Below are 14,827 nucleotides of genomic sequence, written 5' to 3' on the forward strand. Positions count from 1 at the left end.
GGTCGTGGAAGACCGGAAGCTGTGTGGTTCATTAAAACATATTCTTACCCAATATCAAGCCACAATTATTGCTTTTATTTTAAATCGTATAATTTCGGACTTTTGTTTCCGTCTGTGAGGAAAATAAATGGGGCTCAGAGCCTCAGAACACTGAAATCTCTATTTTTTAAATCTTTTTTCTTCTAATTTGTTATTCTTTTCAAAATAACACACTGTTATTTTGCTCACCGATAACACACAATTATCCTTGCTTTTATTTATTGGTTTAATTCCATAATCTCGGGCTTTTTTGGCGTCCTTCAGGAACTGAATTTCAAAATAAAAATAACCGGAAACAGACGTAGGCATTTCGAGCGATTACCCAAGATCCTCAGCTATGGTTTAAGCTCGTTGATTGGATGGTTTAGCCGCAATGCATGCTGGGATTTGGTGTTTATATGATATGAAATCCGGAAAACATTTTAAAAGAATAAATAATACTTAATTCCGAGTGTTCTTGCTTTTCTCTTTGAAAGTCATCACATAACGGCATTGTAATACACGGTTCGGCTGTATTACATATTACGGATCTGCCGTAGTTCTTTATTTATAGAGCCCTGATGAGAAGACCTTTGGAAAAACTGGAAGAAATGCCGCCGAAACTGAATACTTAACGTGGATCATAAATATATCAACAATTAAACAACATCTTCAATTTCTCTTCACACAATACGTCTCCTTGCAGTATCAACCTTAATTCGGCTGACTTTTATATTTGATCTAATTCGTAGATAGGTTATATTTACACCATAACGGTGCACAGCTGATATAAAAGGACTTTGATTTTCTTTGAATATAAGAATGTAAATACTGAGTCTGAAATAGTATAGCAATATGCTATACAATTATGTGAAAACATGCATAAAACTACACATCTTCAGATGTTGTACATAAGTGTCCTACACTAATAATACAAAGTTATTATGGCTGTGTGCACTTTGTGTGCACCGCCTAGTGGTTAAAGCACGTTATTTAATTATTGTTTTTAATCCATCCATCCATCTTCTCCCGCTTTTCCGTGGTCGAGTTGCGGAGGTAGCAGTTCCAGCAGAGAGCCCCAAACTTTATTTTCCCTGGCCACATCAACCAGCTCTGACTGGGGGGTCCCAAGGCGCTCCCAGGCCAGAGAAGAGATATAATCCCTCCATCTGGTTCTAGGTCTACCCCTTGGTCTCTTCCCAGCTGGACGTGCCTGGAACACCTCCCGGGAGGCGCCCAGGTGGCATCCTAACTAGGTGCCCGAACCACCTCAACTGGCTCCTTTCGACGCGAAGGAGGAGCGGTTCAACTTCGAGTCCCTCCCGGATGACCGAACTTCTCACCTTATCCCTAAGGGAGACACCAGCCACCCTGCGGAGAAAACCCATCTCGGCCGCTTGTACCCGCGATCTCGTTCTTTCGGTCATGACCCATCCTTCATGACCATAGTAGGAACGAAAATTAAAAATTATTGTTTTTATGTGTTATATTTGATTAAAAAAATATTAAGAGTACATACTTTCATAGGGGGAAAGTAGAAGGTCAATGATAGAAATATAGAATATAAAAAATCAAGAAGATACTGTAAGTGATCTCTACAATAAAACAGTTTAGAGCAGGATGTACAAAGATATTAATAGGAGGAGGTGCAAAACAGAAAAACGAATTAACCTTTATTTAAACATTAAATAATACTTTAGATTAAGGTCCTCTTTTAAATAAGAAAAAAACTTTGGGGATATCTACAGATAAATATTAAGCCTGACAAAGTACTTAACGTCTAATATATTGCTTTCCTGCAATGTTAACTATGTTGAAGCACTTATTTTATCTGATATTATACATATGAATTATACTCTTATGTATGTAGATAGTATAAGAAATGTGCAGAATATGACAGTTTAATGGTGGAAGTACAAACACATATTGATAGATGTCTTGTAATGTGCTGTTGAGGAACCTGTGACCCAAGATTTTCCTTCATTGCATACACCGTAGTTGTGTATATGATAAGTCAATAACCTTTGAAAATCTTGAAATCTTGAAAGGGATGTGCAAAATAGCCATTATACAGTCTTTAATTAACTATTAGTAGAGAATAACGAGTAATGAATATACTTTATTACTCGTTTCCATTCATGTCAATTGCAGATAAATGTTTAGTCTTCTCAAGCACCAACTATCAAATATCTCTCCTGATTGTTGGCACTTGGCAATCAGGTTAACCTCTGAATTGTGGAGTAGAATTACAAAGTAACAATGAGCTGTCACGTGGGTATATATTAATGCTGCGCATTATGGACACAAGCGATTTTCACCCATTTATTAATTATATGTTTTACATTTGATAACACCAATGTGTTTAATACTGGCAACTTCTAATTGTGGGAAAAACAAAAACGTTCAGTAGAGACGTCCCATGGAACATTTTGCGAAACACAATAGCCAGCATGTGTAGTTCTGGGCGGGGGGGGCGTTCGATTCCAGTTTGGGATAGTCTGGCGTGGTTTTGTTCCATTTCAAACAGCTGTTTGACGCTCGGCGTAACCTTGGCGCACTGCCACTCCAACATCCAATCCCAGCGCTTGAAGATTAATCACGGGGACTGTAGTCCTAAACGATAGCTGGGGATTATGGGTAGTGTAGTGTCTTCGGCCATCCTAAACTCCTAGAGGCCTACGTCTGTTTCCGGTTATTTTTATTTTGAAATTCAGTTCCTGACGGACGCCAAAAAAAACAGAGATTATGGAATTAAACCAATAAATAAAAGCAAGGATAATTGTGTGTTATTGGTGAGTAAATAACAGTGTGTTATTTTGAAAAGAATAACAAATTAGAAGGAAAGATTTAAAAATACAGATTTCAGTGTTCTGAGGCTCTGAGCCCCATTTATTTTCCTCACAGACGGAAACAAAAGTCCGAAATTATACGATTTAAAATAAAAGCAATAATTGTGGCTTGATATTGAGTAAGAACATGTTTTAATGAACCACACAGCTTCCGGTCTTCCACGACCCGAACGGAGAAAAAGACGTGCTGCAGGCACGAAACACATTTCCAGTATACATTGCTTTTAAAATCGTGCTGTGCAACAAGAAAAAAAGGAGAAAATCGTGTTGGTGAACACGAATCAATAGATTAAAAATCGTGTTGGTGAACACGAATCAATAGATTAAAAATCGTGTTGGTGAACACGAAATGCCATGAGACTGGGTTGCATATAGCCCATGACAAGCTGAACACATTTACTGACTAGACTAGAGTTAGCTGGAATATCAAGCTGTCCATTGCATTAGGATTTATTAGATTGAAACAATGAATGTCTGTTCAAATGATGCTCACACAAAACATAATGGTTTGTCTCAAGTAGTACTCACATGTTACCTAATTGGTGTGGAGAAGATCTTGCTTTGAACATTGTTCCAAAGGCTCTGTAGTAAATGGTGAGTATTCAAATGTTTTGTGTGATTTACTTGACTAACTTAAACTTGATCTTTAACTAATTGAAAACTGGTATTAGTCTGACAATTTCTGAATATTTATTCATAACATTTACATACTGCAAACAGTGCAGGGATATACACTTTTTCTGATTTATTAGGCAAAAGTTATTCAGAAAGTGAGAGGCAAAAGCCAAACATTCTGCGATAAAGCCTCCTTCACAAAAGTGATAATGTTTTTTTTGTTGAAATGGCTATAAGGGTGTTTCTTATATGTAGTCTTATATTACAGTAATACTTATTTTAAGTCGCTTTGGAAAAAAACGTAAACTAAATTAAATGTAATGTAGTCTAACCTGGTTGTTCGTACTTGATATAAAAAGTTATTCTCACTATGGAGCCAAAACAGGAGTAATGTGGTCCCTTTTCCGTGCTCTGGTCGATGCATTTTGAATCAGCTGAAGCAACTTAACTGAGTTTTTGGTACACCCTGATAATAAAGAGTTACAATAAGCTAGCCTTGAAGTAACAAATGCATGGACTAGTTTCTCAGCATCGTTTTGAGGCAAGCACACAACTACAATCATCATAACATCATTAGAAAATTAAACGATTTCATGATTTTTATGACTGTGATATTTTGTTTTCTTTGATAAATGCGGAGTTTACGCGTATAACAACCCTGCCCCTCCAATCAAGATTTCTCTCTCAGCTGGATGTGCTATCTGACAAACTTCTGAAGGTTTTTGAGAATAGAGGAGGACAGATAGGCCAGCGTCTGAACTGTATTATGTCAAACATGACTCAAGTAAGAATTCATTTTAAGGAAATTATACATCGAGTCAATAGTGTACACATTTCATTGAGCAAAACAGATGCTTTATTTTCTTATTCCCCTTCACTTAGGTTGATGATGTCGATTTAGGGCGGGATTGTCTTCTCAAGGGGCTGTGTGCGTACCTCAATGAGAGAGTTTGTGGTCAGTAGAATTAATATTTGACCTTTTGATTTTTTTGTTGGGCGTTAAAATATGTATTTATTTAAACACCACATAGTATATAGCCTAAAGTATGTGAACATCCCTGTTTTTTGTTTAATAGCCAGACTACACTGAAAAGCTAGAGGGCTTTTAATTTAAAACGGATACAGGAAATGAAACATTTTTTATCAGGTCAGAAAGGAGTATATCAGATAACAAGGTGGCTTAAAAGTACTGAAATCTGACCAAATGTACTTGTTGAACACAGGGACTTAGTAATGGGTATATACATGTATTGATTTGTTAGATCTCACTCTGTTCCTTTTGTGACTGTGCACTCTGCAGGCAGAAGATGAAGACGTCATTCTGCGGTCCATTCAGGGGATTACAGTGGGACTTTATGTCATCAAACACATATCCACCATGAGACCAGAGGACAGATGAGAGCAGAGGACAGATGAGACCAGAGGACAGATTGTCCTGGAAGGCCAACAGGTACTAACTGATGTGGACAAAATTGCATTAGCTGCTACCATGCTGTTTGGACTAATGTATGCAATGAACCTGAACTACCCCCCTAAACTGAAGTGCACGTTCAAAGGGCTCCAGCAAATGTTAATGGAGCTAGGCGGCAACATATACTCTCCAAGAAAGCCCAAGCGTTTAAAAACAAACTGTTTGAGTGAGCTGTTGCCATGGACCATTGTGCACTTTTACAGCATTCATACTGGACTTTCATCGATACAACTGTCTTGCACTTCCTTTGCTCATGCTTTTTGCTTGATTTGCATGTTTCAGAAATGTGGGTTTTTCCTGGGGTCATGTGTTTTCAGAATGTACCACTTGTCATGTGTTTCAGAATGTACTAATTGCGCTACTTCAAAATGTCCGTTCTTGTTTTTATTTGTAATACTTTCTTTAGTGCATATGTGGTGAGAAACCAGGCCATTATTATACTTTCATGTATTTTTCCAAAGCAATGCCATTGCTTTTTTGCATTAAAGTGCCCTTTCATATTAGCAGGTTACTATTTAAATAATGGATTTGCAATATAATTTCCTTATTTCGGCTAGGCGTTGACATTTTCTGTTAATTGTTTACTATGAATGAGTTACAAAAATAAGCCTTTCTTTTTCATTTGGCCCAATAAACCTTTATTTTGGTTGGGAGAATAGTTTCCTTTAAGCTTCCTTGCTGTGTTCTAACACAATAATGTATGTACATGCATCACAAACTTTTTCTATTTCTTCTATTTCTTTATTTTCAATGTATTTGTTAATTCTCCTGGGGCTGCATGATGGAAAAACCAAAAGCTCATCTGGATGTGTGGTGGTTGTTAATATTGTTTTATTTTTTGAGAAAAATACATGTATGTTGTTTAAAGAAATGTGTTTGTCTTTATTGACTATTTGTTTTAAAATGTTATGATAAATGCTGTAGATATATAAGAGATTAGGATAGATCCTGTAGAAGAATGTACGACATGCCTCTATTCACATGAAATAAATAATCTTATGTACCCCTCGAGCACTAGGTAGATTAAACAGAAAACTATAGCATGTAGTTTAAACAAAACACTAATGTGGCTTTAACAGGTACAAATGAAATATACTATAGAGTATATTAAAAGCCTAAAATGAACATAGAAAGTCATGTTGGTTAAACATAGGGTAGATGAATATAACTAATATTAAAGGAAATATTCACATTAACATAACAATTCATGTTTCTTTGACATAACATAGTTGTGTGTCTTTAACATAATGGAATAGTTTGAGTACACATGTTTTTAATATGTGCAACCGATGTCCATGTTAAAATCATGTGAATCCAACAGCCTTTTTTTTCCAGTGTAGTAACATGTGTTCAAGCAGATAAAAAGCATCTTATTTATGATCAGGTTAAAGAAGTGTGTAATGTTAAAGCATTTGTGTTTACACCTCAGTTTGTGTGTCGACATATAGCCCATGACAAGCTGAACACATTTACTGACTAGACTAGAGTTAGCTGGAATATCAAGCTGTCCATTGCATTAGGATTTATTAGATTGCAACAATGAATGTCTGTTCAAATGATGCTCACACAAAACATAATGGTTTGTCTCAAGTAGTACTCACATGTTACCTACAACTACGTTTATTGTTTAACTTGTGCACACACCACGTGTTTGAGTTTGAGGAGAGGAGATAAGAAACTAAGCTTCCCCACACACTCTGCATTCGAGGAAGATGAATCACGAAAGGTTAAAACTGCCAGTGAAAATGTCCACAAGTGTCAGATTTCAATACTTGTTCTAAAGAAACCCTAAAACCTAATCGTTTTGCCTAAATATCTGGTAATAAATTACATTTCAAACTTTTATTCACAAACTAAAAGGATTAAAACATATTTTATTCTGTCAAGCAATCCCTCTCTACTGTTTTTTCCTCTTGCACAATTTGCTCTCACATGAACGCTGATGATAGGATTTATGTTAAGTATTTTCTACACTAGCCTGTGTTAGTGGTTTTTAAAGTATCTTAATAGTTGGTACAGAGCAGTTGTCCCCTGGGATATTTATAGAGGCCTTATTATGCTTTTCGGGATGTCCCTTTCCTGAAAGTGACTGTAATATGGCTCCTCCATTGGTCATCATAAGGTCTGAGCCATGCTAGGGTTACAACCGGTTACAACCGGCCAAAAACGAAAGTGAAATCCTGAGCGTGCAGTTAGACAATAAAGCAAATCCAGATGGGGGTTTGAATGGCAGAGACAAACAAGACAGCTGCATGTTAACAGAGTGACACGTCTTCAAGGTCAGCTATGCTCAAAGAGCTTCTGTGAAAACCTACATCTAATCCATCTTCTTCTCCCGCTTATCCGTGGTCGGGTCGCGGAGGTAGCAGTTCCCAGCCACTTCACACTCGGTTGCGAACCTACAATGTCTAATGTAAAATTTGTGTCATGTTAAAGGAAAAACAGAAGAAGTTGTAATTATTTATTTGCTTCTTTACTTTAAAAGGACCTACAGTAGGCATGCTATACATTTGATCATATTCGAAAAGTATCCTTCCATAGTTTGTGACACATTTCTAAGTCTTATTTAAAGAAACTTCAAGGCTGATTTTGTGCTTCTGGAAATATAATTCCATTGTAATTTGCTTCTGTTGTTAAAGAAAACATAAATAAACCCCTTTTATTTAATGTGGAGAGTTGTTTTAATTGTACATTCTTGAAAATCAGCAGAGGTGTTTTCTATGATCTGATGATATGTGTCTGCCAATGAGAGCTGGTGAGGGGGGTTGTGTTCCTGTGGGGTGATTACTGGCATCACACAGTCAAAACGTCACATGACTCTAAAGTCAGATCTGGTAAAAGTGAAGTGTATTGTCATATTAAAGAAACAGGAGGGATTGTGGTTGGTCATGTGTTTGTGATCAGCTACTTCCCCCCAAGCGTACCGTCTGAAATAAAAAGGGTTTGTGCTCTGGGATCTGGGATCGTAGCCAAAATCAACAAAAATTTCCCGCACAGTGACAACAAATTAGAAGAGGCTGGTAAGATGCACATGTTTATTAAATGTGGAAACTGTGACAGTATGAACATAAAGGGGCAAAAAGTGAATGCTCAGGACAGAGGACCAATTTCAGAACAATCTACAGACCATGTGTGGTTGAATATTGTCCCTTTGTGGCTCAACAAAATGTGATCTTAATGTATCTGCTGTATTTCACACTGATTGTTTTCATTACAGGAAAGACACTCAATTAGCATGGCAGTTATAGTGGTCTGGAGGCTGCAGTTTCAATGTTGGTATCACATTTCCTGGCAACACTAGCTGTTGAAACATTTCACTGAAAACTACCCCTTAAAACCTCATGGTGGTGTCACATTAAAATGAAAGGTACATAAAATATAACCCCTTTTGTTTTGTTGCTGAAAACAGTCCATGTTAAGATAATGAAAAATGTGTTAGTTGCAGCCCTTCTTTTTATATGCCTGTATGCTGCAGGGTTTTCGGGATAATCGTGTGTGTGAGACTGTGTGGCTCAAAATGTTTTCTGACAATCAGAGAGAGAGAGAGAGAGAGAGAGAGAGAGAGAGAGAGAGAGAGAGAGAGAGAGAGAGAGAGAGAGAGAGAGAGAGAGAGAGAGAGAGAGAGAGACTAGTGCACTCCCAGGTGTATACCTGTAGTCCTCCACCACAACACCTCTCCCAGATTGCTCATTGGCCATAACCCAACACGGTGAGCAAGACAACTAAAGAAACCCCCCTGCTCTTCTGATTATCACTGACTCAGGCCCTTCATGTTTATTACAGCTTCATTTTAGGTTGTTACTCAAATGCTAAATTCCATGACAACTGGAGAGCAAGTTATACAAGTGTTTGTGTTATCTTAATGCCTTCTCCTTTTCAGTGAGAGATAATGGAGTCTTATTCATTCTTTCTTTTCCTGTTTATCGACAAGACTAAATATAACATGCTTTTCATTATTAGTGGTTTCCTCAGTGGTTGTGGCTTTTTTTATATGACTGTCTCTTAATGTCTGAGTGATGGTTTTAAAAAAACGATTAGATTATCTTAGAGAGGAACGATGATGAAAAGGAGCAGTTGGCAGAGATCTATAATCTCAAACCTTAAAGAAAACACCTCACAGGAAGTGTCCTCCCATCTCTTGTCTTTGCTGATTTATCTTTGCTTACACACAGTGACCACAATATGCAAATGACTCAAGTTACAATACACTTGATACCCTTGAGTTTACAGAGGAAACAAAGGCTGAGAGAAAATATTTGTCACAAAGTAGACACTAAGATACTTTAAATATCCCAGTTTTGATACACACAGAGACAAGTTATTTCTTTTTTAAAAATGTATTTTATAACTTTTAAAACATGCAGTAGCAAAAATACACTTTGATTTATTTCTAATGAATATTAGAACACACGTCTCCTTCTCCTCTGTCCGGTGTCCTTTTGTTAATTCTTACCTAATTACGCGATGCACTCCAGGACGGTGCGTCCCCAGCTGCATCATTAGTGTCCAAATAGCCTGCCAGGGCCCTTTCTCATTTCATCAAATCCCCCTCCTCGACTCCTCGGTCCTCCGGTAGTGACCCGGAAATGAATTTCAGCGCGCCATGTTGAAGGACAACATTTCTCTAAATGCACTTCGAGGACCGAGGATCGAGCGTCGAGGAGGCTCTTGTAGCGACCAGAGAGGGGGGGGACATATCCAGTCTCTGATAGTGTTACGTTATTATGAGAGTGCTCTGTTTGATTCTGAAATTGTATATATTTATATAAAATGTATACATATATATATGTGTGTGTGTGTGTGTGTGTGTGTGTGTGTGTGTGTGTGTGTGTGTGTGTGTGTGTGTGTGTGTGTGTGTGTGTGTGTGTGTGTGTGTGTGTGTGTGTGTGTGTGTGCGCATCTGTAGCCTGTTATTGTCTCATTATACCGCACTGTGAATTAATTAAAAGTAAATATATAAGTCGTCATGAACACATCTGTCCATCAGACAGAGTGCTGTGCCTCCTGTCATCATTAATGGACGTCTCTTTAAAATGACCGCTCAGAGGAGAGGAGTTCTCATTTCTCTAACCGCCTGCTGCTTCCCCTCCTCTCTCCTCGGTTCCTCTCCTCGGCTGCTCCGCTCGCATCTCCTGTGGGCGGGACTAAGTCTCGAGGATAGGAGTCGAGGATAGGAGTCGAGGAGGGGAGTTAGAGAAATGAGAAAGGGCCCAGGTGAAGCACACAGAAAACCTAAACAAAAGCACCGCACTCCAATAATATTTAAGAAGCACAACAACAAATATTGATATATAAACATACACAAACTGGCTTTCTGGCTGACCTTTGTGACATATTTAGTGCAAAAGTGTCAAGACTGGTTTTGATAACCAGAACCGTGAAACAAACAAAACCGTGAAACAAACAAACAAAAAAATATATATTTAAATATGAGGCCTTATATTTTTTAATATAAGGGAAATGTCCAGTCTTCTCCACAGAACATTTTAAGTACAAGAGCACACACACAAAAACCCAAACTGCATCAATTCAAGGGGAAAGTACTAGGACAATCCGATGTTGGACACTGGAATTTCCCAAGAGCAGAAATGTAAAAGGAGTCCAATCCTGGTGTTGTTATATTTTGCAAGGTATTTGGTCCATGTGTCTTGTCAATCAATCAATGTTTATTTATATAGCCCAATATCACAAATGTTACATTTGTCTCAGTGGACTTCACAGTTTGTACAGAATATCAGTATGACAATACGACACCCTCTGTCCTTAGACCCTCACAGCGTACAAGGAAACACTTCCAGAGAAAACCCACAGTTTAAAGGGAAAAATGGGAGAAACCTCAGGGAGAGCAACAGAGGAGGGATCCCTCTCCCAGGACGGACAGACGTGCAATAGATGCCGTGTGTAAATTGAAAAGATAATACATTTGCAACATAGGTAGTCCAAATGTTTGGAAATGCATGTGTGTATAATAGGAAGATGAATCCACGAGTATATCCATCCATCTTGTCTTCTTTTACTTACTGTTTCTGTGTTTTCCAGCCAATTTGTCTGATTCCTTTCACCTGCTGCCCCTCTTGTTTATTGTTGTATCTTGTCATCAATAATTGTATGTCCACAACGTAGGAGTAGATTTAACTGGTTTACTTTGGTAACATGCTTCCGGGACATCCTCGTGGGAACATGTACAACAGGCTCTTTTAATACCAAGAGTGAGTTTGCCCCCTGCTGGACAAATGCAATAACATGTAATAATAACACAAGGTATGATACCAGATTTATGTATGGTTCAACTGAATAATATTGCTCTCAACTAACCTAATAAAGTTAGGTGAAATCTGTTGAAATAATACATTTAATTAAAGTCAACGGTTCAGGTTTTTGCCCTCCTATTATTGAACATTTGTATTTACAAATCAATGACATCAAATCTGGAGTGTTAATGTTACACTCTGAGATAAGGACCATACACCACCCACGTCCTGACCGTGTTAATTTAACACTTAAAGAGTCAATTTTAGCACTGAGCCAGTTAACATGGTCCTTGAGTGTTAAATTAACACTCCAGATTTGACTGTGTACATAAAGCAAACAAACTAAATGACAAACCTGTGTCTAACTCCTTATTATGTGCCTCAGGATGGCCTTATGGAAAAGGTGGTAAGAGCAATAGAGGCAAAAGATGAAGTGCATCTTTGCCAGCAGTGCAGAGGTAGTTATCATGAGAAGAATTTACTGAAATAGCATGCAGCATTAATGAACTGTCATGCAGTGTTTGAATAGACCTTAGTCATGGGTTTGTTATACAAATATACACTCAGGCCCAACATCCACTGCACGTGCCTACTTCCCGGTGTTGTTTGATTTGTCATTGTTCTGGTTTTCCTGTCTGATTTACATTTTCTTCGTGAGCCCTTCCTGTTCTACTGCCGTTGTTCTCAGCTCTTCCGGGTCTGTTATATTTCACCTCTTCTGAGCCCCTAAGTTTCATGTTTTTGTAGTAGCTTTTTTTGTATTAAAGCTCACTTTTTGTTATTTACACAAAGAGACAAAAGGACATGATAAGATAAATACATTTTTACTGCTGATCTAGAGTCATATTCGATGTTATCGTTGCAGGTGAATAAAACTCTCACTTTTGAAATCGGAGCTGTTACGGTTGAGTGAAGGAAGCAGGATCCAAATGCAGATACCTCTGATTAACCTTTATTTCAAAGATAATGAAAATAACTCGGACAAAACAGAACACTCACCGGTGAACTTAGTCACCAACAAAAGATGAACCAACACTGAACACAGGAAGAGACAAGACTAAATACAGGGAGGGGTAATCACAAGACGAGAAACAGCCGGGCAGGCGAGGGGAAACACAAGGGCCACAGGTGAACACAATCAGACAAGACACACCAGGGAAACTAACGACAGGAGGAAAACACAGGGAGAAGGACCAGACAATATACAAGGAGGAAAACACCCATAACCAGACATACAAAACTACAAACGTGACATACAGTGGCGGCTGGTGGAAAATATTTTTGGTGGGGCTATGGAAATGGTGACAAAACCATAGGGCATTTAAAATCAGAAGACTAAATACGAACAGTGTGTGTGTGTGTGTGTGTGTGTGTGTGTGTGTGTGTGTGTGTGTGTGTGTGTGTGTGTGTGTGTGTGTGTGTGTGTGTGTGTGTGTGTGAAAACTGAACAAGAATCGACAACTCGACCCTCTGATCACTCCTTTCCTGTAAAATACAGGTCCAGCCCACACATACAGTATGCTCCATGGTGCCACAGGCATTGCCCTTACAACTACAATAAGCATGCAAAAGTTAATCTACAGCTCCGGCGATCCACTAGCAGCCATCCCCTACTGTAGCGTCACCTTGGATACGAGTCTAGACACAGACACACATGCCAGGGCGCTGAAAGGGCACCCTTTGAGCATCAGATCTGACGACGCTGATTGGCGGCATAGTTTCCAGATAGCAATAGTCAGCTTGACATATCATAAGAATCCTGACAGAAACGGGTATATATTGCACAGTTATTAACGGCATATATATATATATATATATATTGCACATATTGCACATAGTTGGATGGTATTTAACAGCAAGTTACACAATTGACAAAATACACATCTTGTAACAGTTCTTAGAGGAGGATTTAGAACTGTTACAAGATGTGTATTTTGTAAATTGTGTAACGGATGTATCGGATATTTAAGTAAATGCTGATAATAGCATCCTTGATACTGAACCCTGAGTTGCTCCCGATGGCCAACAGTGTGTGAATGTTAGTTCCTAGAGCAAGGTGCACTGCTCTGTGTGAATGAGGTGTGAATGGATTTATGCAAAAAGCTTTGAGCGGTCGTAAAAATCTGATAAAATGCTATATAAATACAGTCTATTTACCATTTGATAAAGCAAACAGATTAACAAGTGTTGTTATAATTTGGTTTAACATCTAGTTCGAAGGCTTGCAAAGAAACATTTGTTATGTTAATACAGTATGTCCACATCTGGAAAATATAAACAGTAAATCAAAAACTATTAAAGAACATAAGAGAGGACATACTATAAGCTCATTCTCAGGTTTCATATCTGCATTTTGTTCCTCTACTGTGACGTGTTTCCAAGCTTTAAGATCCGAGTACTTCTTCCACCTTTTTATTTAACTAAGGTCAGAAACTTGTCTTGGTTTATTAACATTATGCTGGTAACAGGTTGAAAGATGAATCAAGTCTGATGGAGTTGTTTTGTGTGCCCTCCTGGCTTCTTGCTCTTCTCTTCCCGGACTGCAACCAGACAACATGTGCGAATCTGCTCAAGAAAGTCAACTTTTGTACCTTCGATGCACCGCCTCCGCCTCCTATCTCTCGACACTACATTGGTGACCCTGACATAAGCCTCGCAGAAGTATCCGTGACTGAACCGAACAAGGCAAAAAACGCTGTTTTTCTCGATATGCCGGAGATTTTTGGAGACGTCCGTGGCTGCCACGTGCACACGGACTGAGGCTCGGTGCGCCCCCCACGGAATGGCTGAGGACGTCGCTCGCCATTCCCGCATTTTCTCGGCACTGGAAAACAGCAAGCCTTCCGACTACAAGGAGACGATGCACGACCTTCTAAGTACGGAAGAACCCGACTTCTACCTCATGGAACTGTTTCTTTGGGATATGCGGCTGCATGTCCAGGCTGCGCTAGCTAACACGGCTAGTGTTGAGCCCCGCGCTTTAGCCGAAGAAGCTAGCCGGTTCTTCCTGGCCGCCCAGCAATTTACCCCTGAGGTGCTGGCCACTACACGCAGCGGCACCTTCCCTGGTGGAGGCACGCCGCCTAACAGAGGCTTCCGGGGCCGTCGACATCGACTAATGGCTGCCGGCTTACGGCTAGCGGCCGTCGACACCAGCTAACAGCTAACCACGACAGCTAACGGCTAGCAGCTACCGACGGCTAACAACGACAGCTATCAGCTAACAACGGCTAACAGCTAATGACAACTAGCAGCTAACGTGGACAGCTAACGGCTAGCAACTGACGGCTGACTGCTTCCACGTGTTAACATCTGACTGTTAACATTTTTTTGGTGGTGCCGGAGAGGAGGTTCGACCAGGCCTGGTTGACCTTGTGTGGATCCTCTCACAATTTCACCACCTGTTTTTGACCGTGGACAGTGCGTCCCTTTTTTGAGCTTTTTCCGATGCCTGAGAGGAGGTTCGACCAGCCGGTTGACCTCGTGTGGACACTGTCACGTCTCGCCTCGGCAGTTTCGGACGTCGCCCATGCTTTCATCGGCCTGTGGGTGGCGCACTTCGGGACCCTGTCTGGCCTCTTCCCTCGCCTCTGCAACAGCTTCGGACGTCGCCCACGCTGTCA

General features: G+C 39.5%; 1 protein-coding gene and 1 long non-coding RNA gene across 2 annotated transcripts in view; both read left to right on the forward strand.

The window, feature by feature from the left end:
- LOC307043872 (uncharacterized protein) overlaps positions 1–14,827 on the forward strand; it is a 93,206-nt gene that overhangs the window by 46,015 nt on the left and 32,364 nt on the right. The window lies entirely within an intron of this gene.
- Positions 4,064–5,818, forward strand: LOC307045231. The gene is made up of 3 exons (XR_013809828.1): positions 4,064–4,266; positions 4,365–4,437; positions 4,783–5,818. It is a non-coding gene; the product is annotated as an uncharacterized lncRNA (long non-coding RNA).

The sequence above is a fragment of the Notothenia rossii genome, assembly GCF_949606895.1.
Source record: "Notothenia rossii genome assembly, chromosome: 6".
In the NCBI taxonomy this organism is placed as follows: Eukaryota; Metazoa; Chordata; class Actinopteri; order Perciformes; family Nototheniidae; genus Notothenia; species Notothenia rossii.